The sequence below is a fragment of the Lytechinus variegatus genome, chromosome 10, assembly GCF_018143015.1.
Source record: "Lytechinus variegatus isolate NC3 chromosome 10, Lvar_3.0, whole genome shotgun sequence".
NCBI classification, from domain to species: domain Eukaryota; kingdom Metazoa; phylum Echinodermata; class Echinoidea; order Temnopleuroida; family Toxopneustidae; genus Lytechinus; species Lytechinus variegatus.
In genome coordinates this window covers 13,117,199-13,142,935 of record NC_054749.1, presented here as the reverse complement: position 1 = coordinate 13,142,935, position 25,737 = coordinate 13,117,199, and the positions used below count along the sequence as shown (strand labels likewise).

At 35.5% G+C, this 25,737-nt stretch overlaps 1 pseudogene; it reads right to left on the bottom strand.

Annotated features, from left to right (window-relative positions):
- Nucleotides 1-25,737, bottom strand: part of LOC121422835 — a 49,141-nt pseudogene that overhangs the window by 12,149 nt on the left and 11,255 nt on the right.

Genomic DNA, 25,737 nt, shown 5'->3' with positions numbered 1-25,737 from the left:
AAAACAATGGTATTTAACATTTCAATAGTCAGTGTTTAATCTCTAGTGATGCACTTTCAATCAAAACAAATCGTGTAAAAGCTTCAAACAGTAAGTTAGAATAACATATAGTTTACAAAATAACATACTCATATTTGAAAGAAGTTGGTGGAGTGGAAGTTCATTTTGTATCGTTCTGATGAATAGATCACCTCCACCTGGAACAAGATGTCGATGGAACTCAGGGGTTGGAATGTACACTCTTCTTTCACAAGAACTTGAGAACACATCAAAGCCTCCATTATCAAGGGGAAGAAGACATAACCCCTCCAAGTCTTGCATGGCACCCTCCTGCAAGATAAACTGCAGGATCAGAAGCTTCTCATCATTAGTCAACCTTTTCAAAATAGTTGGATCATCGTGGAGGCAACGACAAAGGCTGGATACAGAAACAGTGGATATCTGAAGATTGTAATACTTTCTGATTGCCTTTCTGCATACGCTTGGGACCCTTGCATGTGCTATGCCTTTGAAGTTGAAGCATTTGAGAATTGCCTTTTCTGTCTCTTCATCTTCTTGCAGCTCATTGAAGTGAACATCGGCAATGTTCTTCCATCCTCTGTTGTCGCTATGTATGATAGATTCTCTGAACAGTGCGTTGTAGAAGGGTTCTAAGAGAATGTCCCAATTTCCACAAACATCTTTATAGTCTGGCCATGAACGATAGATGCAATCAGCAGTCAAGGTTTCCCTAGATTTCTGCACATCAATGGTAAATTTGATAGCATCAACGTAAACTATGGGAATCAGTTCTCTAACAAGTAGGTGGTTCCATTGTGCTGGAGTGTCTGTTTGGTCTGGTCCAATCCACTTTATCCCCCGGCGATCACTATTGATACCAAAGAATCCATGCACATGAACTGGTAACCCTGTTCGACTCTCTTCACCAGGTGGCAAGGGAAGAAAGCAGAACACTCTGCCATCGATTTTCTCTGCTTCATCTGCTACATTTCTTGTCTCTGAAGAACTCATGGGAATGGCAACGGCTGCCCATGGCAGATGACCTTGCTTCCCAGCCAGGCCAGTAAGCTCTTGAGACATGCTGTCACCAGCCGCTATGTGATGGCAAACAATCCAGTGCTCTTTCTTGGACTCCCTATGTGTTTCTGTAGTAAATGTTACAGAATCAGTGAACTTAATAGACTCTCGGCACCCACTTTTATTAGAGATGTAGGATTGAAGACGCGAGGTAATGTCCGCTCCAGGAGGACACGCTCCTTGATCATGTTGATCATGCTCCCGTTGAACTCTTACAATCAGTGACAGGTCTTGGTTATCAGGGGATCTCTTCAACACCTCAATGTTATTCAAGGAGCGCAGAAACAACATAGAGACATTAGCATCTGCTTGGAAGGCCTGTAGCACCTCGTCTAGTGTGTCTTCTTGTTGATAGATTTTATCACTCAATTCATTTGCCTCTTGACGTAGAGGAAACCGAAACAAAGTGCCATCAAAATATCCTGTTGAAATCCCTCCAGTCACACCAGGAAATACATTGTTGTAGGGTTGAAACTGGTCATGACACTTTGAAAAAATGTCCCTATCTGATCTCAGAGAAAATCGCCATCCAGTCTTCACTCGACCTTTACTATCAAAGAAGTGTTCCTCCAATGGATCGATGAAAGCCAGTGTTTCATCGCTCATGATGCTCGGTAAATCTGGAAAGGTTAAACAAATGATAATTAAAGGGTAAAAAACAAACATTTTCAATAATGTATCCACAATTTTTTGCATGTTTTGGAACATGTTAAAGATATAAGTAGTTGCAATAAACAAGGATTTTATGACAAAGTCTGTAAAACCAAGGTTAATTTGTCCCAATAACTTTCTAGATCTTATACATATATATAAACTTAATTTTGTGAAAAGATTAAATCTTAGCAGAAAACAATCACACCGAAGATCACCAACACAGATAAAGCATGCGTGGGCCAAAGTCCACCCCAGAAAATTGCTGATTTGAATCGATAGAGAAAAATAAACAAACATAACGCTGCAAATTTCATCGAAATCAGATGTAAAATAAGAAAGTTATGAGATTTTTAAATTTCACTTATTTTTCACAAAACAGTTCAATGCACAATTCAGCCATATGCAAATGAGAGAGTCGATGATGTCCATCAGTCACTATTTTTTTTATTGTTTTGATAATACAATATTTCAATTTTTACAGATTTGACAATAAGGACAAACTTAACTTAACCAGGAACTGTTAAAATAATGGTAATTCCACATGTTTAGGGAGAAAAAAAACTTTGTTTCACTTGACCAGGAGGAGAAAATTATAATAATTCATATTTCATATAATAAAATACAACAGATATAGTGAGTGGGTGACGTCATCAGTCTGCTAATTTGCATACCGACCAGGATGTGCATATAACTGTTTTGTGAAATTAAGCGAAACTTTAAAATGTCATAACTTTCTTATTTTACATCCGATTTTGATGAAATTTTCAGTGTTTTGCTTGTTGGATTTTTCTCCTTTTTTCAAATTAACTTTTTGTTGGGGTGGAATTGTCCTTTAACACGACATTTTGAAGAAATGCCATTGTCATTTTGCTTATTTCTCAACAATTACGAAATTTCTTCGAGAAAGTTTTGGCACATATTTTGTATTCATACATACAGACACTTGGGTGGCCATTTTATTGCATTCTGTACGAATTCATTTTGAAGTTGCTACCACAACTAGCGTTTACACGGCTTCCTTCCTATGGATATTCTTATCTTTTAATCACGTCATTACCCATTTCATCATACAGCTCTCACCTGTTATGTGGTATACAGAATTGAATCCAATGCCGAATCGTCCAACCTTCAAAGGATCTGCCTTCTTCTTGCTGCGGGCTGGTTGTTGAATCCCTTCCCAGTCAGCTTTCTTGAACTTGGCATTATTAAAGGAATAGAGGGCCGGTCCTTGGTAAGGATGTATGGAATCTTTGTAGAGTGTCTTGGTACCATGCCGCCTCATGTCATACAGGAATTTGACAGTATCCGCACCTGCATCCTCTGCGTTCTGAACGAGCTCCTGCATTGAAAAAAATAAAACAGTGGCATGCTATTCATTAATCTTTATTTAAAGGGATGCTCCAAGCTGAAGATATTTATATCTCAATAGAGTAAAATTCACAGATCAAAATGGTGAAAATTTGATCAAAATCGGATAACAAATAATAAAATTATTGAATTTGAAAGATTTACATTATCCCGGTGAAACAGTTCTAGGCATGTCTTCATGAATATTCATTAGGTGGGCCGATGACGTCATATTCCCACTTGTTCTTTTGTATTTTATCATTTATTCAAATAACTTCAACCAAGAACTAAAACAATTGGATCGACTGATTAAGTGCATTAATTATTTATTTCATCATTATGGAGACACATCATTGTCATTGACACATTTATGAAAAATTGAAAAAAATATGATTTCATGTAATAACATCAGAAAAAGGAAAGTGGGGATGTAACATCATCAGAACACTATTGAATATTCATGAAGACATGCCTAGAACTGTTTCACCGGAAAATGCAAATCTTTCAAATTCAATAACTTTGTTATTTGTTATCCGATTTTGATCAAATTTTTAGCATTTCGCTCTGTGAATTTTACTCTTTTTATTGAGCATCATAGCGCTCAATTAGCGGACTTTCAAATCGGTTTACTAATGGGACCAAAAGTCCAAAAGTGTCTATAAGAGAAAGGAAGAGAATTAAGGAGAGAGGGAAAAGGGAAAGAATGTAGTATATAGAAACAAGTGAAATAAGGAATAGGGATTATATTTGGTAATAAAGAAATTAGAAAAGAGGAAAAAAGGAAACGAAAATTGTGTACATAGGGGAAATATGACTATTATCATTCTATATTTTCTTTTGTCATTAGAATCATACAATATTTCAGTTTGCACATTATTTTGACAATAATGAGATTTCCAAATCACGGTAGGTGCAGCAAAGTTCACGGACGAATCAAACTTTGTTTCCAGAGACTCTAACCCCAAGAACCTTCTGATCTGGAGATTCTCCCGCCTGGATTCCCTTGCAAACTGGAGACTCCAACTTCATGTGCGCAAAGCGCACATCACGAGCGCGAAGTCCATTGCGGCAGGGGTCCGTTGCAGAAAGAGTTGCGTTTAAACGCAAGTCAAAAATCAATCGCAAGTCAATCAATGCGCGCTGTTGATTGGTTGAAAATCAAGTTGCGCATGATTTTTATAGTTGCGATTGATTGCAACTCTTTCTGCAACGGGCCCCAGGTCTCGATAAAAGGGCCCAGGAAGCTCTACGGTTCTAGATGCTCTCTCAGGCTAATTTTTCAATATATGATGGCACCAGTGGCGTAATAAACCATAAAATTTAAGGGGCTCGATATGGCGTATAGTGTAAAATTATTGAAAAATTTATTCGCGAGCGAGCAAAAATTTGACACTTTTACTTTAAAAATCCAACTTTGTGATAGATTTTGACATCATATTAAAAACAAGGCAAAAGCGATTTTGTGTCTCGCCCATGAAAATAACCAGAAATATCGTGATTTGCGAGGGCATGCAACAGAATTGAATCGAAACTTCATTGTGAAATGACTAGGATAGAATAACACTTGTCATAAGAGCCTTGCACGTAAACTTTAATGTTGACCTGAAAATGACCTTTCACCTTACCATGTGACCTCCCACTGCAGCAAAACATGGAGGTCGCCTAAGTACATCTACCATCCAAATTTGGTTGAAAAGTGACTTACGATCGCGGAGTTAGGTGTCATAAGAGAATCTTCCATGTAAACTTTAACATTGACCTGAAAATGACCTTTGACCTAACCATGTGTCCTCCGACTGCAGCATAACATGCAGGTCCGGAGGTCCCTCGAGTCCATCTACCATCCAAGTTTTGTTGAAAAGTGACTTACGTTTGCGGAGTTATGTGTCATAAGAGAGACTTGCATGTAAACTTTAACGTTGACCTGAAAATGACCTTTGACCTAATCATGTGACCTCCGACTGTAGCATAACATGCAAGTCCATCTACCACCAAGTTTGGTCGAAAAGTGACTTACGGTTGCGGAATTAGGGGTCATAAGAGAGTCTTGCATGTAAACTTTAATGTTGACCTGAAAATGACCTTTGACCTAATCATGTGACCGCCGACTGCAGCATAAAATGCAGGTCCCTCAAGTCCATTTACCATCCAAGTTTGGATGAAAAGTGACTCATGGTTGTGGAGTTATGTGTCATTAGATTTGTGACGGACGGACGACGGACGGATGACGGAATGAATGATGAATATTCTCTCTTAGAATAAAACACACACAAAATAATATATTGAGTGATGCCATCATTTTCCCCACCTATAAGAATCTAAAATGTAATAAATTTTATTGTTTCTCAAAAGCGTCATTTCGTGTACAAAGTCAATGCAATTTGTGTTTTCAACCAAAATTCATAAATGCATGATTATTTTTAGATTTGCAGGTCTTGACGGATTTGTTTTATGCTGTTTATGGTCTCAAAAGATTCTATTGAAAAAAAACAATGAAAACAAAAGGTCCAAAACGAAATTCCTAAGAAATTGCAAACAAAAAACAATATCATACATAAGAAATTTATTTCATATCGCATTTTTTTCATACACACTTGCAGAGAACACCGCAAAGAGTTTTTATACCAAAGATGAGAACATTTGGAGCTTTGTTTAGGGAGTTAGAGGGAAAATGATTTCGCATGATCTATGCATAAATTAGGATAATCACTTAATAGCAATTTGCATGAAAGTAATAATGAATAATTATACAATTTATACAAATGATCTATGCATAAATAAGGATAATCCCTTAATAGCAATTTGCATGAAAGTAATAATGAATAATTATACAATTTTGTAGATTTTGTCCCAGGCAAACTCCTAGCCAATTTTCGGTGCGATCTTGCGGTCGAAGGCCGAGATATGAATTCCCAAAATACCCCGACCTAAATAGGGTCAAGCAAAAGACGATATAACTGTCGAAAAATCTTTCCGCTTGAGTAAGCACCACATAGTTTTGTAAAAATCGTGAAAAATGATTTGCGTAGAACTTGCAAATAGTTATATTAATAAATATAGTAGACGTCAATCATGAAGAACACATGGACTTTACCTAGGAAGGTTCATTTGAAGACATCTTTTACCCTTTTAACTTGTTTCCAATTGCCAAAAGCACTTCCTGAAGCCCATCCCATCACAAACACATACAATGTGGTCATCGTTATGATATCTGCTTTAATGTACGGATTTGTGTCTCACATGTAATGACTTGCGCTTGATTTCCCTTCTGTTAATCATTGTCAAGCTTGGGGGACAGTGTTGGGAAACAAGTATTAAATTAAATATAGAATTTAAACCCACTTTCAATTATAAAAACTTGATGAAAATATGCTTGAAATGTCTGTAAATTGGGGGGCAAAGTTGTTACAAAATACTTAGATGTATCTGCTTTATTTCAATTGACTGAAAATGCAAACGAAATGTATGAGTTTTTTCCTTGACGCAGCGTGAAAGTGAGCATTTCTGCCCAAACTAATATTTGCAAGTTTTATGAAAATGGACAGTGCTCACGCAAGTATAACATTCTTTCAAAATTTTTACTTTCGTTTGATAGATGATACCCAAACCCAAGAAAATATGTAACAAAAAATATCCCCCTGTAGTATATTTTTCAATTCCCAGGACTATTTCAAAGTGCAAACATTTTATTGATACACCCTGTATAAGAAATCTTCTCATTTATGTTTCAATATGGGAATTTCAAAATTAATAGAGAGCATATTTCTTTATTTACACGATGCAACGTTTTATGAATCTTTTAAAAGTCACTTTTAAATTAGAATTATCAAAGCGTGAAGCAAATTAGGCCTACAAAAAAATAAATTGGGTTGCTCACCTTCAATATTTGACCATCACTATATTCTCGTAAAATTCCCTTTAGGTATTCTACTAACGGTGGAGTCGATATCCCAAAATCTGGGGGGAGAAATAGACAGAGAAAAAAAATGTATTTAAAACTAGTTACATACTTAGTAACCGTGACAATGATTTACACACCTGGCCCCTCATACCCCTCTTCACACACCTACATGTAAATTATGTCAAAACATTCAATTCGATTCAATGTTTTATTCAATTCCAATAAAAATCAATACAAAGTATAGACTTCAGTAATAACAAATAGAATGTACACTAATAAATGTAAGGTACATGTAAAACAAGAGAATAAACAGATACAAATGACAATAAAAATACAATATTGGAATTGGATGGTAATAAAAACCTATCAAGGTTTGTCAAGATAACCATAAACACCCTTATATAAACGAAATAAGTCACATTAAAATTACAAATGTAGTAAAAATTGTAATTTAAAATAAAATTCAATAATTGAAATCATTTGATATTACATGAAATACAATGAATATAGAAGTTAAAACACATTTAGCGAACAAACCCAAGACATAGACGCCTACAAGGGCAGTAAAAATCCTTGCTTTCACACACTATTGATTGATATAGTTTCAATTTCCTTATAAAAGCATTTCTATTGGAAGATTGTTCCAAACACCTAGAGCACTGTGTCTAAAAGTTTTGCATCACTTTATTGTGCGAAAAGCAATAAAGGAACAGTGTAAGAATGACAACAATACAAATCATTTACAGAATAAAAGAGAGCCCAGGACATGGTCACATTACTGACACAAGCAGGGCAGATTAACATAATGTTACAGTTATACCAAATAAGATGGAATATTCTGTGAAAGTATAATAAGCTGTTAATCATCAAGTTAATTTGTAATTAAAGTAATTATAGGCGTGTAGATAAAATCATTTTAGATAAAAACCAAACATTGAGAAAAAAATAAGACCATGACGTATGTGGACTCATGCATTATTAGCATGATTACACTCTGAATTGATGTGTACAACTTTACACTATGTACGCAGATTTTCCCATTGGACGTTATTTTTTTAGTAGTATATTACGAAAGATGATGTCACTGCCAATTTAGAAAGGTTGTCTCTGAAAATTTTGTAAGGGGTTGGTTTGCCAAATTCATTTAAAAGCATTTTAAGTCGTTTTGTGTTATCCGGGGTAATGTAGCCTCTTGATCCCACCTCATGAAAGTATTTTACTGAGTAGCTGTTTGATTCAATGTCAGAAATGAGTGGGGCGTATTTTCTTTCTTTATATTCATGTGTTTTTTCTGTGTTGGTTTCAAAAGGGACAGAAAGTTCCAGTATCACTAGTTTCTTTTCATTTTTCCACAATGCACATATATCAGGGATCAGATTCGTCTGCATACATTGCAATGGGACGGTAGATATTCCCTGTTTTTTTATTCTGACTTGAGGTCGGATGTAATATCTACATCCTGGTTTGATGTACCTTTCCGCAATGTTTCCAATATGTACAAAAGAATATTGTCATGCCGCCATGTATAACGACCTTCGTCAAGGGCAACGGGACATGCGTTAAGAACATGGTGAACCGTTTCCCGGTTGCGCGTTTCCGTTTTACACCCTGGCGAAGGCATTTTCCGGAAAAGTAGCCAAAAAGCGACTAGTGAAGAGTCTACACACGTCGCTGGTTGCATGCAGCGTGCGACACAGGCTAGTCCACCGCATGCAATTTGCACAGTTACTGATCAGAGCACAGAGTTCCTCGGCACTTCATGTACAGAGAGAGCGGCAGTCAGGAGTGAAATCCGAACATGCTTTTGCAGTCGCGTTGTTTATGATAGTTTTTTTTTCTAAAAAATAAATTATTAACTAAATGAATAGAATGACAGGCAAAATAAAAATAAACAGATACTTATAATGGAAAGACAAACTGAAGTTTGATGGATTGATACACTTAGAAGCTGCCGAAAGATAGATATAGAAGACTGATAAATATATAGATAGAGACAAGATAGACAGATAGATAGATAGATAGAAAGAGAGAGAGAAAGAGGTGGATAGATAGATAGAAAGAGAGAGAAAGAGGGAGAGATGGATGGATAGATAGATCATAGAGAGAGGGGGAGAGACAGAGGTCGATATATAGAGGGAGAGGGGGAGAGAGAGAAAGAGAGAGAGGATAGATAGAGAAAGAGAGAGATGTTGTAGATAAAAATATGGACGGACAAAGAGAGAGAGAGAAAAAAGACAGACAGATGCTAGAGAGGGAGAGAGATAGAGAATTTGAGAGACAGATAGATAGATGTTAGATAGATAGAAAGATAAAGAATGAGAGAGACAGAGAAGATAGACAAATTAACAGATAGATAGATACATAGATAGATATATAGATAGAGAGAAATTGAGAAAGACAGACAGATGTATAGATAGAGATAGATAGATGAGAGATAGATAGATAAAGAGGGAGAGAGACAAAGATTATTAACAAATTAACTGATAGATAGATAAGTTAAAAAATAGATAAATAGATAGAGAGAAATAGAGAAAGACAGACAGATGGATAGATAGATGGATAGAGAGATAGATAGATGTCAGATAGATCAAGAATGAGAGAGAAGAGCGACAAATTAACATATAGATACTGTAGTTACATAGGTAGGTAGAGAGAGAGAAATAGAGAAAGACAGACAGATGGATGGATAGATAGAGAGAGATAGAGAATTTGAGATAGATGTTAGATAAAGAATGAGAGAGACAGAGAAGATTATTAGATAGATACTGCAGTTACATAGATAGATAGAGATAGAATTTGAGAGATAGATATATAGACAGATAGAGAGAAAGTCAGACATCAGCAAATCGGCAAGGCAAATGATCAAGGCAAACATTCGTATTGAACCTGGAAAGTATTAGCTCAGCTGCATTTGAAAGTACGGTATGTTCTGCGGATAACTTCGGTGCGGACTTTGGATCGCGCGCCCATCTGATATAGATAATGTAAACAAACGTAGACGTAGACTCTTCACTAGTCGCTTTTTGGCTACTTTTCCGGAAAATGCCTTCGCCAGGGTGTAAAACGGAAACGCGCTTCCCGCGGTTATTACATTTATTACATTTCGCTGATGTCACCTTCCCCCATCTTACAAGGTTTGCATTGGTATTCAAAGTGTGTGAGAGAGAATTCATGAGAAAGCGAGCTACTTTGTGTGGGAGATTATAAATTATGCTTTTCCAGTCGACTGACTTTTCTTGAAGGGCAGCAAGTTTGAAAAACTCGCCTTGAACGGAGAGTGACTGAACATGGGAAAGCCACGATTCTGATATCTCTTTCATGAAATAATCTTTAATTTCATGTTTGAGTTTGGGGAAAGTGACATCAGCTTGTTGTACTTGTGAATATACTCTATCGCTGTTCACCGTACTTGATTTTTTACGCTTCCAAATAGATTCTCTTTCTAATGCTGAATCTAGACAAATATTAACTCTAGAATCAGAAATACGTCTGATTCTACTATAGTTAAGAGCATGTGATTGGTAATACATACTAGTATCTGAAATCGACATGATATTTAAACATTCAGGCACATGATGTATAAACGCAAGTGTGGCGGGTTTGGCGAGGCCAGACCATTTCTTGAGATAACGATTGGTAAGTGCATCAAGTAATTTCAGATGGGAATCAGTAACATCATTGACAGTAAGGTGATAACGAATTGAAGGAAGAAAATAATCGGCATAAATTTTCAACTTGTACTCATCTCTAATAAGGGTGTGGTCGATGTCGTTCACAGCATTATTGATTAATGAGTGAAGATATAGATAGACATCTTCAGATGATGTTTTGTACGTAACAAGTGAACCAAGAAATTTGAAATCGTCTTGCTCTAGGGTTGCTAAACTTACTCCTTCTAAGAAGAATGGCACATCTTTAGGGGAACCCCCGACTATTGATAATGATTTGCATTTGGGTAGCTTTAATTTCAGACCCAGAGAGCGTGTATGTGAAGCGATCTGATTCATAAGACGCTGGTGTGACTTTTTGTTTCCGGTAATTGGGCAAAAATCGTCAGCAAATGGGGCGGTGATGAAATTTTCATCGTTCAATTTGTAGCCGAAACTTTTGTTATCATTTAGAAACTCAATCATCGGGTTAAAACATAGAAGGAACATAATGGTAGATAGAGGGTCTCCTGAAATATGCCTTTGTTGAATTTGAAGGGTTGTGAGGTCCATTCATCTGTTGATACACATCCAGTTAGTGAAGAGTACAAGTTTAGAATGTAATTGTATATAGGTGTTGGAATTTTATTACGTAACAATGTAAACTTAATCAGATCATGGGAGACTGAACCAAACGCGTCTTCCATATCAAACCAAGTAATGTGAACAGTCCTACGTGAGTGTTTGGCATGTTTCATTATTTCATGAACAACAGTATTATGATGTAAACAACCTGATATACCATGTAAAAATCCCTTTTGTGTGGTTGAATCAATTAGATTGTTCTCAGTTACATAATCTTCTATTCTTTGGGCTAAGATTTGGTGATAGATCTTCCCAATAATACTACATATTTCATTTACAGTCCATTATAAGTGTTATCTATTTTGTTACTTGTATTATAACCATGTATATTTACACCTCCTCAGGTGAAAGGGACAAAGTACACGTTCGTGGGGGCTTATTTCTTGCGTAAAAAGGGCACTTTTTCAGTGCTTCAAAAAGTGGGGGCACTGTGCCCCCCCCCCGGGTCGCCGCCCCTCATGGACCTGGTCACGTACGATTATCTATTGTTACTGGGGGTTCTGTGACAATGCTCAGCACCCCCAGTAACAATAGAATAATCCTCCATGGACAGGTCCATGCCGACCCTCATATAGCAATCATTGCTAAGCCTGACTTGAAAATGTTGACACCACCCCTTAAAATGATCAGTATGAGGTGAAGAATGATTGCACCAATTAGTTTTATGCTTTCTGAGAAAAAGTGGCTATTTTTTGCACTAATCGCCTCCTCGACTAACTTTTCTTATTATGGAATGTACATTCAATGATTGAAAGTCATGTTCACGGTCAGCATAGGCGGCGGAAGCGGAGGGGGACCTGCCCCCCTAAATTTTAGGTGGGGGTTGGTCTCCCCCTAAATTTTTTGGTGAGAGCCTTTTTTTTCTGCGTCCCCCCTAAATTCTGGTGGACCCCCCCCTAAAATTTTGGTGGTCCCCCTAAAATTTTTGCCTTTCACCGCCAATGACGGTCAGGTTTAGGTGGTTCTTATCAAACAAGCGAGAATGTATTTTAATTCTACACACTAACTCATCCATCAAGAAATAACACAAAGATGGATGGGAATTTTGCACACACAAAAAAAGAGCGAAAGTGCACACCATAAAATACGTGAGGAACCCCCCCCCAAAAAAAAAAAAAAAAATTAGTATTACCCAATAAAATCATAGATGTTAAGCAGTTTCTGTTCAATAGACCTAATTATGAGCAACGAATTAATTCTTGCTTTGCCTGGCAACATTTCAGTTTGTCAAGAATAAACTTGTAAAAGTATGGAACTAATTCGAATCTTAAAAAAATGTGAGAGGTCTATTAAAATGTGGAAGATAGCATGAAGAGAATTCAAATTTAGTACCTGTTGATACTTTCTCGTTGATTTTCTCAGTTGCTTTCTCTTTATCCCTCTTGGTATTCTTTGCTGATGGCTCTGCAGAAGATGTTCCATCTTGATCACTAGGTTGGATAGCAATCTCCTCGTGCTTACGTTTCTTCTTCCCTAATCATTCAAAAGAAGATATAATGCAAATACATATAACTGATGTAGCGAACCTAAATAACAGAAATGTGGGAACATCTACAATGATATGAATCGTTTTTATATAGCACATAATACAAAGGCTAATTTGCATGACTATGTGCTTTGTAAAGAAAGAAAAATAAAAGGTATGCTGGCCAATCGCAGCAATTCAGGGTTGTCATTTAATTGCATTTAATTCAAATTCAAATTTGACGTCATACTTTTTCAACCGTGAAATCTAAAGCAAAAGTAATTTCGCTTTTTGAAAAGCGCCTCTCACAAGTCTTCTATTCCAATTAAATGGAATCAAAATAATGTATAATCTTAGGCTTGTGACTTTTAAGAAGTGAAAATTTCACCTTATATATTACTTTGCAAACACTCATTCATGACGATTTTCCGTAATATTCATATCATAAAAATAATGCACGGTACATTCATAAATACTGTTTTCCAGTCAGTAATCTGAAAAAAAAAACAATTTGTACAAACTTAATAATTGCCTATATCAATCACTTAAAAAGCAATCTATTAGGATGGGGGGTCGGGTGTCCGGACACTTTACAATTTTGAAGCCTTCTTTTTTGTCTTTGGATTACACTAAAAATATGAATTCAATAGATGTAGTCATCTTCTATTTTGTTCTCTACAATATTTCCTAACATTTTGTATTAAAATTGATGAAACTTCACTTGTAATTTTTTTCCAAATGACTTTCTAAAATTGATCGTCCGTACACACAACCTGTCCGGACACACAACAACTGGGTATATATCTTTTTTCCATACAAGATTTCCATTAATTGTACTTTTCCAGACCAGCAGTTCTTTATCAAATTAAAAGAGGGAAATTTGTAATCATAAACTCAAACTCATTCCATTCTTGCGTCTAAGGTTACACGACCCCCCCCCCCCACCCACTCTCACGCACACACCGCCTCCACCCACCGGCCCCGGCGCTCATCCGGCCTACACAAGCACAAGGACAATATACAAAATAACTGTCGAACAATGCACTTTGTTTCTATAAAGAATTTACTGTCTATGATGAAAAAATTGAAATATGTTATATACTTACGTTCATTGTATTTTCCCCCTCCCCGTGTTGCCTGTATAAAGGAAGGAAAAGAGATAGGGAAACATGATAGACAAATCGATCCCCTTGGCTTCAGTTAATATTTTCAGCATATTATACATAAATATATACAGTGCGTCCCACAAAAAACGAAACCGAGAGTTATCAATGATTTATCATAACTTAATCACAATTACAATTACTTATAGACAAATGAGTTGACCTACCATTGTAATTAGTTCTTATTCACGCATGAGTGGGCAAAAAAATTTGAAGGGGGATATCAAAAGTTGCTTGGCGGGCTGTATCTGGGTTTCAAAAGGAAACTCACATTCTTAAAAAATGTTCAATATCTGCTCTTTAATTTGATACCCTAATTATAGAAAATGGTCAAGAAATAACAAAGTTCTGGTTATTGAAATAAGCCTTGAATTTCAACCATTTCATAAAATGAAGATGTTTTGCATGCTAGCGTTCATACTCACTCGACACTCCGTTTTGTTGACGATCAGCCATGCGTTAAGTCTTGTTAACCGTGCGACAGCTTCTGTATTATGGAAATACAAGCATTCTTTCGAGGGAACAGAACTTTTTTATTTCTGAACCATTTTCTGTGATTAAGGTATCAAATAAGAACTTTTTAGGCATGTGATTTTATTTTTGAAATTCAGATACCCCCTGCCAAATGAGTTTTTGATATAATTTCTTCAAATTGTTTTTGCTCATCCATGCGTGAATAAGGAATAATGTAAGTAATATCAGACGAAAGAGGCGATTCTATGCTTTACATTCATTGACATTGGTAGGTCATTTGTCTATTTTATCTATGATTAAGTTATGATAAATCATCGCTAAATCTCGGTTTCGTTTTTTTGTGGGACGCACTGTATATATACAGTGCGTATAAAAACAAGTGGAATGCCTCTGGCCGTCTCACCTGCATCACGCGATTCAACATAGCAGCAGTGCTGACTTTGAAAACTACTATAACTCGCACAAGATGTTCAGTGATACTTGGTTACTCTTATTTCCACCTTTTATGAACTAGACCAATACAATTTACAGAGATAGGATGGTAATTCAACAAATACCCCCAATGTGGCCAAAGTTCATTGACCTCACATGACCTTTGACCTTGATCATGTGCCCTGAAACTTGCACAGGATATTCAATGATTCTTGAATACTCTTATGTCCAAGTTTCAAAAGTCAGATCAATAAACTTGCGAAGTTATGATGGTAATTCAACAGATACCCCCATTATGGCCAAAGTTCATTGACCTTTGATCTTGGTCATGTGACCTAAAATGTGCACAGGATGTTCAGTGATACTTGATTACTCTTATGTCCAAGTTTTATGAAGTAGACCAACATACCTTTAAAGTTATGATGGTATTTCAACAAATACCCCCAATTCGGCCAAAGTTCATCGTCCCTAAATGACCTTTGACCTTGATCATGTGACCTGAAACTTTGCACAGGATGTTCAGTGATACTTGATTACTATTATGTCCAAGTTTCATGAATCAGATCCAAAAACTTTTAAAGTTTATACTCCCAAATCGGCCAAAGCTCATTGACCCTAAATGACCTTTGACCTTGGTCATGTGACGTGAAACTCATGCAGGATGTTTGGTGATACTTGATTAACCTTATGTCCAAGTTTAATGAACTAGTTCCATATATATTTTTTAAGTTATGATGACATTTGAAAAACTTAACCTCAGGTTAAGATTTTGATGTTGATTCCCCCAACATGGTCTAAGTTCATTGACCTTAAATGACCTTTGACCTTGGTCATGTGACATGAAACTCTAAAAGGATGTTCAGTAATACTTGATTAATCTTATGGCCAAGTTTCATGAACTAGGTCCATATACTTTCTAAGTTATGATGTCATTTCAAAAACTTAACCTCAGGTTAAGATTTGATGTTGACGCCGCCGTCGGAAAAGCGGCGCCTATAGTCTCACTCTGCTATGCAGGTGAGACAAAAACGGGACAGATTTTAATAAGTCTACAAAATTTTTGTTTCAAATTATGATCTCTATATTTTGGTGTCAATACGTGCATTGAAGTCTTATCCTTCAAATGCCATTAAATAATTGAGTTTTGTTTATGCTTGAGCGAACACGGAATGTTTTTGTCTGGGGTTAAAAAGGAGGCTTGCGCCAAAATGGCATAAAATGATAAATATGATGGTCGGACTTCTTGCTAATTAGCAGACTTCCCTCTTACCTTTTCATTATCTTTGCCATAATTTTCGAATTATGCGGTCAAAATTCATTTCCAATTCTACTTATTCGCTCCAATAGTTCCGTTGTTATTCCTTTTTAACATGTTCTCTTTTAGCTTTGAATATTCCTTCTTTAGGCAAATTTTTTTAAAAACCAAAGCATGGGAGAGCGTGTTTTTTTTTCAAATCCTTTCATTGTGTGCTACAAAGGTTATGGTGCTTTTGAACAATGGCATACTGATGGGTGGGCGCTCGGGGTGCTCCCCCCCCCCAATAAAAAATCATGAGCAAGAAAAAAAAAGTGGAAAGGAAAATAACAGAAAACATAGAAAGTGAAATATGATATCGTTTTCTGAATATTATGTCAAAATCACAAAATTTGATATTTTAATTTAAAAAATTAAATTTTTGCTTGCTCGCTTCACAAATTGTTAATACATTTTACCCGGTCTGCCATATCTTGCTCCTTCAAAATTGACTCAATACACCATTGCCATTGAAAGACATGAATCCTTTCCTGTCTGTCCTGTCAAGCACATAATTAAACTTGGTGAAGGATTCAATAACCCCTTGAAAATAGGATCCATGTCGTTTATAGGTACAATAACAATTTCTTTCACATAATAAAGGATTTGAATAACAAATTTTCCAAATTAATAATGCAAATCTTCTTACTCGGGTTGACAAAAAGCCTTCTTTTCTTACTTATGAACGAAAATTCAAAGGTAAAAGAAGTTTAAATGAAATTATACAATATAATTCAGGTAAATAAATACATTTGTAAATGAAATCTGACAGCACAGTTTGAAAATTATGGCAAAGATAATGAAGAGATAAAGAGGAGTCTGCTGATTAATCAAAGGTCTAATCATCAAATTTCTCATTTCTGCCATTTTGGCGCAAGCCTCTCTTTGATCTCCGACAAAAACGTCCCGTGTTCGCTCAAGCATGAACAAAATTTATTTCTTAAAATTGCATTTAAAAGATAAGATCTCAGAGCATCTTTTAACATAAAAATATAGATATTATAATTTGAAACAAATTTTTATAGACTTTTCAAAACTGTCCCGTTTTTTGATACGCACTATATACATTCATATATATATATATATATATATATATATATATATATATATATAGATAGATAGATACAGTGCGTCCCACAAAAAACGAAACCGAGATTTAGCGATGATTTCTCATAACTTAATCATAAGTGCAATAGACAAATGACCTACCAACGTAAGCTTAGAATCTAATAAAATATTTTTTATCTGATACTACTTAGATTATTTCTCATTCACGCATGAGTGAGCTAAAACAATTCGAAGGAAGAATGCCAAAAACTCATTTGGCGGGGGGTATTTGAATTTCAAAAAAAGTCACATGACTAAAAAGTTCAATATCTGCTCTTTTATTTGATACCTTAATCACAGAAAATGGTCAAGAACTTAAAGTTATGATCCCTCGAAACAATGCTTGTATTTCCATAATTTCATTAAATAAATATGTTTTCACCGGTTTCCGACAGAAGCTATCGCACGGTAACAAAAGACTTCATGCATGGCTGATCGTCAACAAAACGGAATGTCGAGTGAGTTTGAACGCTAGCCTGTATAACCTCTTCATATTTAAATGAAGAGGTTTTACAGGCTAGCGTTCAAACTCACTGGACATTAAATAACCAGAACTTTCTTATTTCTTGACCATTTTCTGTGATTGAGGTATCAAATTAAAGAGCAGATATTGAACTTTTTGAAAATGTGGTTCTCTTTTTGAAACCAAGATACAGCCCGCCAAGTGACTTTTTGGTATCCCCTTTCCAAATTGTTTTTGCCCACTCATGCGTGAATGAGAAATAATCTAAGTACTTCCAGATGAAAGAGGAGATTCTAAGCTTTACAATGGTAGGTCATTTGACTATTGTATTTGTGATTAAGATATGATAAATCATTGATAAATCACGGTTTCGTTTTTTGTGGGACGCACTGTGTATGTATATATATATATATATATATATATATATATATATATATATATATACATATTTGATGCACCACGCCGTACACCGGGGTACCGTAGTACCCCGGGGTATGTACAGCGTTGTGCAGCGCCATCTCGTGTTGTAATAGTGTACAGTTACATTGTTGTCATAATGATCACGGTCGTACGATCGGTGCGACAATCATGACAATGAATGGGGACAATGATCACAACGCCCATTTCCTTTCTTTGATAATGCCAATAATAGTAAACAAACTTTACTTTCCAATTTCATTCAAATATTCAACTAAATAATTGAATTGAATTGAATTCAAAGACATAAGATCAATAATGACAACTACAGGTATCATTATTGAACAGTGAAGATTAGAACAGAACATGAAAATTAGAATAAAGTTATCATTTCCATGCATTAATTGTCACATAAGATCACTAAAAAGAAAAAAAAAATCTGTACAAAACATTAAAATATACTTGTACACATTTTTTGGTAACCCAGGGTACAGCGCAAAAAATAAAATAAATAATTAAACAAAATGGCGGATTATTATTTGGTACCCCAGGGTACCAAATACTGCATCATATGTGTATATACATATATATATATATATATATATATATATGTATATATGTTCAAAACCCACCTTCACCCGACAAAGGTAATTAGTATAGTGTCGAAAATCTGTCTTTCTGACGGTCAATCGGATCTCGGCCGGCCTAGCCACTAGCCCGTCTCTGTGGTCTAGTGGTTAAGGCACCGGCGTTCAAAGCTGGGCCCCGGGTTCGATTCCCGGCAGGGGCATTTTTTCGGCATAACCAATTTTTCCAAAGGGTAGATAGCTTTGGGGAACCTTGATTTAAGCTACGTCTACCATTCTTCTCTTCATCCATTTCTTTACAATATTTAAATAAAAGAGTTGCCAAAGATGTTGTACATGTATAGCTTCACACACACACACACACACACACATATATATATTTACGTATAGGGCCTGCTTTTCTATCTTCATTTAGTAATAAATTGTGCGTGTATTTGCGTGGACATGGTAGGGGTATATTGCGAAATGGAGTAATACATTTTTCATCCTACTTCCTGCATGTCTGGGTATTAACAAGTGTGAAGACATTACATCAAAAGTCAAGTCCGACACACCCCCAAAATATGTTGATTTGCATAAAAAGGAATTTGTAAAGCGCCATCTATAACCAGAAACAATCTCTTCCGAGGCGCATATTGTTATCATTATCACCCCCGGATTTAGCTCGAGCTGCCTTTCAGTACTCGTGCAATCAAGGAATTAAACCTGCCGGATAGCCATTCACCTCACCTGGGTCAAGTGAACCACAATGTGGATAAATTTCTTGCCGAAGGAAAACACGCCATGGCTAGGATTCGAACCCACGACCCTTTGTTTCACGGGCAGAGAGTTAAAACCACTAGACCGCGACGTGCCTACGTAATGCTGAAAAATGTCATTGAAATCTGGTGTGATATGGTAAATTGATGACATTTCAAAATGTTCCTTATTTTTCACATAACAGTCGAATTCACAACACAGTGATGGGCAAATGGATGATGTCACTCACTATTTCTTCTGTACGTTATTTTTTTTTCATTTTTCTTTGCAGATCTGACAATAAGATGACTCTTCATCAAATCGAAATTGGTAACATGCACTGGCATTTCGGCATGTCCACCGAGGAATCACACACTGTTTTACGTTTAAACAGGAAAAATAGTGAGTGCAATCATCGGTTTCCAAGCTTGCATACCAACCAGGATGTGCAAATAACTGTTTTTTTAAATAGAAATTCTATGCAGATCGGAACAGTAGCAAATCAAGAACGTGGGTTGAAGGGCAAATCCACCCCCTTAATTTTTTTAAACCAATAAAAAAGAGAAGGGGGAAGGGGAACGATGAAAAGGAAAATAAAAATAAGAAAGGGAAAGAAAGAGCCTTTACCAAAATGGCAATCTCAAAGACAAAATAGCGAAAGGTTATATTATGATAAATAAAGAATAAATCGGCGCAACTTTATACCAGTCATTCGTACCATGACCAATGCGATTTCGACTAAACTTCGGTGCCGATTGCCAATAGCGATATGTAAAAAGTAAATCATCGAGCGAATCAGCACTAGTGTCTTGTGCATACCTTTCTGGTATTGCCATGTTTTCAGTTAGCCATTTTTTAAAATAAATATGTCGCTTCTAACCCGGTTAATCATATCTAAATGGTATAAAAGTAAGTGAACTATCCAAATCATCGAAACTAAAAGTTATAGGCTCATAGAATACTAGTATAGCACAGTAATGATATGAAGAAAACTATGAACATGAAGAGACATATCAATAATATATTGGGAAATAGAAAACATCATGCATTACCAAAGCAAATGTATCTAGAAAACTTTTGAAATTTTCATTTATTAAAGCTTGATATATCAAACCAGTTCAGTTCGTATTTTGTCAATATGGTTGAAAAAATATCATAGTATCAAATTCTTTGCATTCTTTTCAAGATTATTTTCCATTCCTAACTCATATCGTTCTTTATTAAACCTACAAGTGTTCATGAATTAATTCAAATTAATGTCTTCTTTCATTAAATCTTCAAAACCTAATAGATCTGATGGTAAATCACCAAGAGTCATTAAAGAATGTATAAATTATATTGCCCAGCCGTTATATAATATTTTTAATATGTCTCTGAGTACTGGTTCAGTGCCTGAAAAAGTAAAGGTAGCAAAGGTTGTGCCATTGCTAATATACATCCAGATTATATTGAAACTTATAGACCTGTTGCACTCCTTCCAGTTTTTTGCTAAGTTCCTTGAAATAATGTTTAATAGACTAAGTGATTTTGCTACTAAAGACGACATTTTTATAAAGGAACATTTTGGTTTTCGCAATAATTATTCCACTTCTTTCTTTATTATATTTTAAATGAAATAGAGAAAGGCAACTTTCGTTCTGGAGTTTTTATTGACCGTCGAAAGCATTTGACACCATCGATCATCGCATTCCTTAAGTTTTTATATGGAATCAATGTTTTCCTTTACAGTGGCTTGGAAGTTACTTATTAAACAGAAAACAATTTGTGGTGTCATTGGTGAATCTATTAAATTATGGTATTTCAGGTATACCACAAGGTTCCGTGCTCGGGCCCCTCCTATTTCTAATTATGGCAATGAAAATAATGAAATCTTCTAATTTATTGAAATTTCACTCTATGCTGATGATACTGTTGTTTTTGGTTCGCATAAAGATATTACTACTCTTATATCTACAATAAAAAAAGAATTGGACATATCGAATAACTGGTTTATATATATGTGATAATTTCATTTCTGATGTCTATTTCGTACAATAAAATAGGGATATGAACATATACACGTATTAAATTTTAGGAAAATAAATTACTGGTATATTATTTTTCATTCTGAACGTAATAGATTCAATTGAATAGCCAATACAAATTGGTAATTAAGTTTTTTAGGTGTACAGGAACATGAGTCACTTGACTGGAAGTATCATATTGTTAATAATGTTCTAAGCTTTCATGAAGTACTGGTGTCTCATCAAACCTTAAGTGCTGTTTACCGGTTAAAATATTGGTGAACAATTATAATGCCATAATCTTGACACACCTTAATTATTGTGATGAGTATAAGAGTAAGACCAATACATTTTCCAAAAAAAAAGAGTACTAAGATTGATAACAAAGAATGACTTTTGCAGTCCCAGTCTACCATTATTTCTTAATCTAAAAATGATTCCTATATATGACCTCGTAAAACATATGTACCACAGAAGGATTCTAACCAAAATGTTTAATAAAGATGTTTAAAGCCAATTGTTCCTTTCATTAATAGCCAACTATTACATTCTTGTGTAAATTTAAGAATACTTTGCCATCTGTTGATTTATTTAAAAAGTATGTTAAAAGACAGAAAGACATGGAGTCCCACTTAGCTAATAAAAATAAATAAACAGGCTTACTATATGCACTTCAAAATGTGGCGTTTAGATGTTGTGTAATCTTGTCTTATCATAGCCCCGTTTATAGTTTTTGGTGAAATGTTAATCATTCCTGATTATTCCATGCTCTTATTCTAGTATTTTCATTGTCAATTCAAACTATATTTTCGTCTTAGCTCTGTCATGTCTGTGCGTACGTGCATTTCAAAGGTCGTAACCCGGTCACCGCGCAGTTATCTGATTTTTAAAAGACCAGGGGCCCGTTTCTCAACACCGTCATAAGTCTAACTTCTTGACTAAATCGGAGATAGTGAGCTACTTGTCCGCTAACCGTTTCACGAAGCCCTCTTTACCAAGATCGGGTACAACAACCTCACTAAATATTTATGACACCTCCGAACCTGTCACAACTTCTTTCTTAATGACGTAGTGGCATCACGTGGGTAGACTATGACATGCAAAAGTGCCTAGAAATTTGAAAATTATAATCTTACGTAATCAATCATAGATGTTGAAATTACATCTAAAAACAAGTTGGATAATGCATTCTATGATCATTGTAATACAAAGAATCTACAAAAACTGTTGGTAATACTCCACAAAACCATTTATTTTGAAATAGTAAAATAATTTAATCGATAAAGATTCTACCACATCGGGCCATCCATAAATGGACTCGTATTTGTCGTTTTCAGACCCCTATTAACATTTTGATAAATTCTATCTCTAATTTATGCATAGAATATGTCAAATCGTAAGTTTCAGTATCTAAGATTTAAAAAAAAATTGTTAAACTATATTTTGATGATGTTTGGAATCGTAAAATACCGTATAATTATCATCATTTTACCACGAAAACCGTTATGGTTATACTTTCGTAAACTATTAAAATTGGATATCCCGGGGGTACTCATCTCAACGTCCACGTGTGATTTTTTAGTCACGAGATCAATTATTCATAATTCCATTTTCTCAGCAATTGAATGCTCAAGTCTTCATGGTTTAAGTATTTATGGTGCATAATTTACCTGTGCTATTATTTTTAAAAGAGTAAATTCCCAATTCATCACAATATTTGCAATTTTGTTATAATTTTTCTTTTTGAAAATTATGCTATTTTGTGACTAAGGCTACGTCTCGTTTGCTCTTTTTACCGATAATATCGATATCAAGGTATTTTAGTTAGGAAGCCTTTCGAGAAACGGGTTTAGTAAGATTGGAACTAACTCCGTAGTTGGTGGATAAAGATATGACTAACTTGTCCAGGTGTTGAGAAACGGGCCCCAGTATGCTGTTTCTCGTCACTGATATCTCCTTCGTCTGTTGTCAAACATGTTTTGTTCTATTTGTTCTGGGATAGTTATTTTTGGAGGTATTTAAAAAAAAAATTCTTTTCTCTTTTTCTCTCGCTCTTTCTTGCGGTCATCGCCCCCCACCCCCCCGACTTGCGACAGGCTGAACACATTTGTTTTCAGTTTGGAAGGCCATGTCTCCAGATTGTGGATAAGAAGGAGTTGATTGTATAAAAGAAATGTCGACTTTGATTTGAGCGGATTTGAGGTCTGTTTGTTTAAAAAAGGAAGGAGAGGGTAAAAAATGCGAGGACAATACTGTTGTTTATTGAGTCTGTCGCTGATCTAGGGTCTTGATTGATCGCACCTTGGGTGTTTTTCTGCTAGATAATCTTTTTTTTTTATTATGTGTTTTATTGGTATTCAAAATCACATATAATCACAATATTTACAGGTAATTGAAAATTATCTGAAACAGTTCAAAAGTAGTAAAATCACAAAACAGAGATAAAAAGAGATCAAAGGGTGGCATAAATCAAAATAAAACATTGGACGATACAGGTTACTCTATAGGGAATACACATCGAGATGAATTTACACGTATAATCATTTGTAGCATATTACTCTGTGCATTGTACAAGTCTCAATTTAAGATACAAAAACCAATAGAATGGAAAAGGGGGAACTACATGTACCTGAATCTAAAATAAAAATCATATATCAAATCGCCACTTCTTAAAGTGTACAGTGAGTTTGTTTCTTTTCTTGGCTAGGTGATGCTCAATTCCTTTTGTTTCTTCACAAAACTTTTAAATAAATCCACATTTGTTAAGTTGTTCTTGAATTTACAAATATAAATATAATATTTAGCCAATAATAAAAGGTAAGTAACAAATCTATCCGTTGATACACTAAACTATTTTTGAAAATTAGTGAGATTGAAATCTGAAATGTGTTTTTTTTATCGTAGTCACGGTCAATAGAAGATTCCGAATTGGGGTAACCTATTATCACAGTCACAGAACAGATGAATTGTTGATTCATCTGTGCTATAATCTGCGATGGCTGGCTGATCCTCTTTCTCCTTTTCTTCGAAATGAACGTTCTTCTAGTCACTTACCCTTTCCTCTTATTTCATGCTTGTTATTATTACTGCATGCTGTTGTCCCCCATTAATTATAGCAATGATATGTAAATATTGTGATTATATTTGTGATCGTAAAATCAATAAAACTCATTCAAAATGTTCCTTCCATAGTTAAAAACTCATTTATGCGAAGAAATATTTGTGTTCTCTTTACTCATTTTACAATGCAAACCCATTGTATTCGATACACAGGCGTTCATGAATGGAACTCATTGTCCTACTACATCCATAGAGCTATATTTCAGTCATGTTCGACACTCGTGTCAGGCCATGGGCGGAAATCCCAGGGGGGACAAGGGGGACGTGTCCCCCTACTCAAAATAGTAGGGGGGACACACTATCAAATGTCCCCCCTATTATTTTTGGTCTTTGGTGATGCTATTAGAAAAATATAACTCAAAATGGGAATAAAACGAGCGTCTTGGTTTTTTTGCTTGTCAAATATACTTTCGTCGAAATGACCTTAAATTTTAGGTAATAGCCTTCTTTTTGCTTGTCAAATTTTCCAGACCCTTGTCCCCCCCTACCTTTTGGGAGAGATTTCCGCCCCTGTGTCAGGCTATTACTGAAACCATGGACCTAGGTCCATGCTGAAACGATTAATTTTCGAAAAAAAAAAAAAACTCGGTGTCATCCCTGGCTGAGTAGACTCCTTCTCTTTCATTTTTCTTCCTTTTTCTTCATCTCATCTTCTTTTCTTTCTCCCTCTCACTGTGAGTCTCACATTCCTCTCTATTCTTATTTTTGTCTCTCTTTATCTCCCTCTCTTTCTCATACACTTTCCTTATTCGTTTATTGCAATGTGTGATTGCGGGTATGTGTGTTTTTTGTAGGTATTGTGTGCATGTAGGCCTTTAGCTCATGCGGTTTTTAAAAACATTTTTTTAATTGTATTTTTAAATGTCATTTAGGGCCTCAAATATAAGCAGAGGCTTCCTTTCAGAAGTCCTGGCTAATTATGTATCTGTTTTTTTTTTACTTTGTAATTTCTAGATTGTGTTATTTTGCCATATGAATTGAAATTGAACGAAGAAATTATAGGAAGAAACGTCCTCCCCACCCCCACCTATCTCCGGATCGCCACTCACAGTTGCACGCATGTACGTCACAAGAATATCCAAACTTTGTTTCAGAGTATCCATTTTACAACTACATGTATAGTAGACTTGTTAACTGCAAAAAAAAGGGGTGAACGCTGCATTTTTTAGTACAAATGTCCCACTTGGCACAAATGTTCCTTGA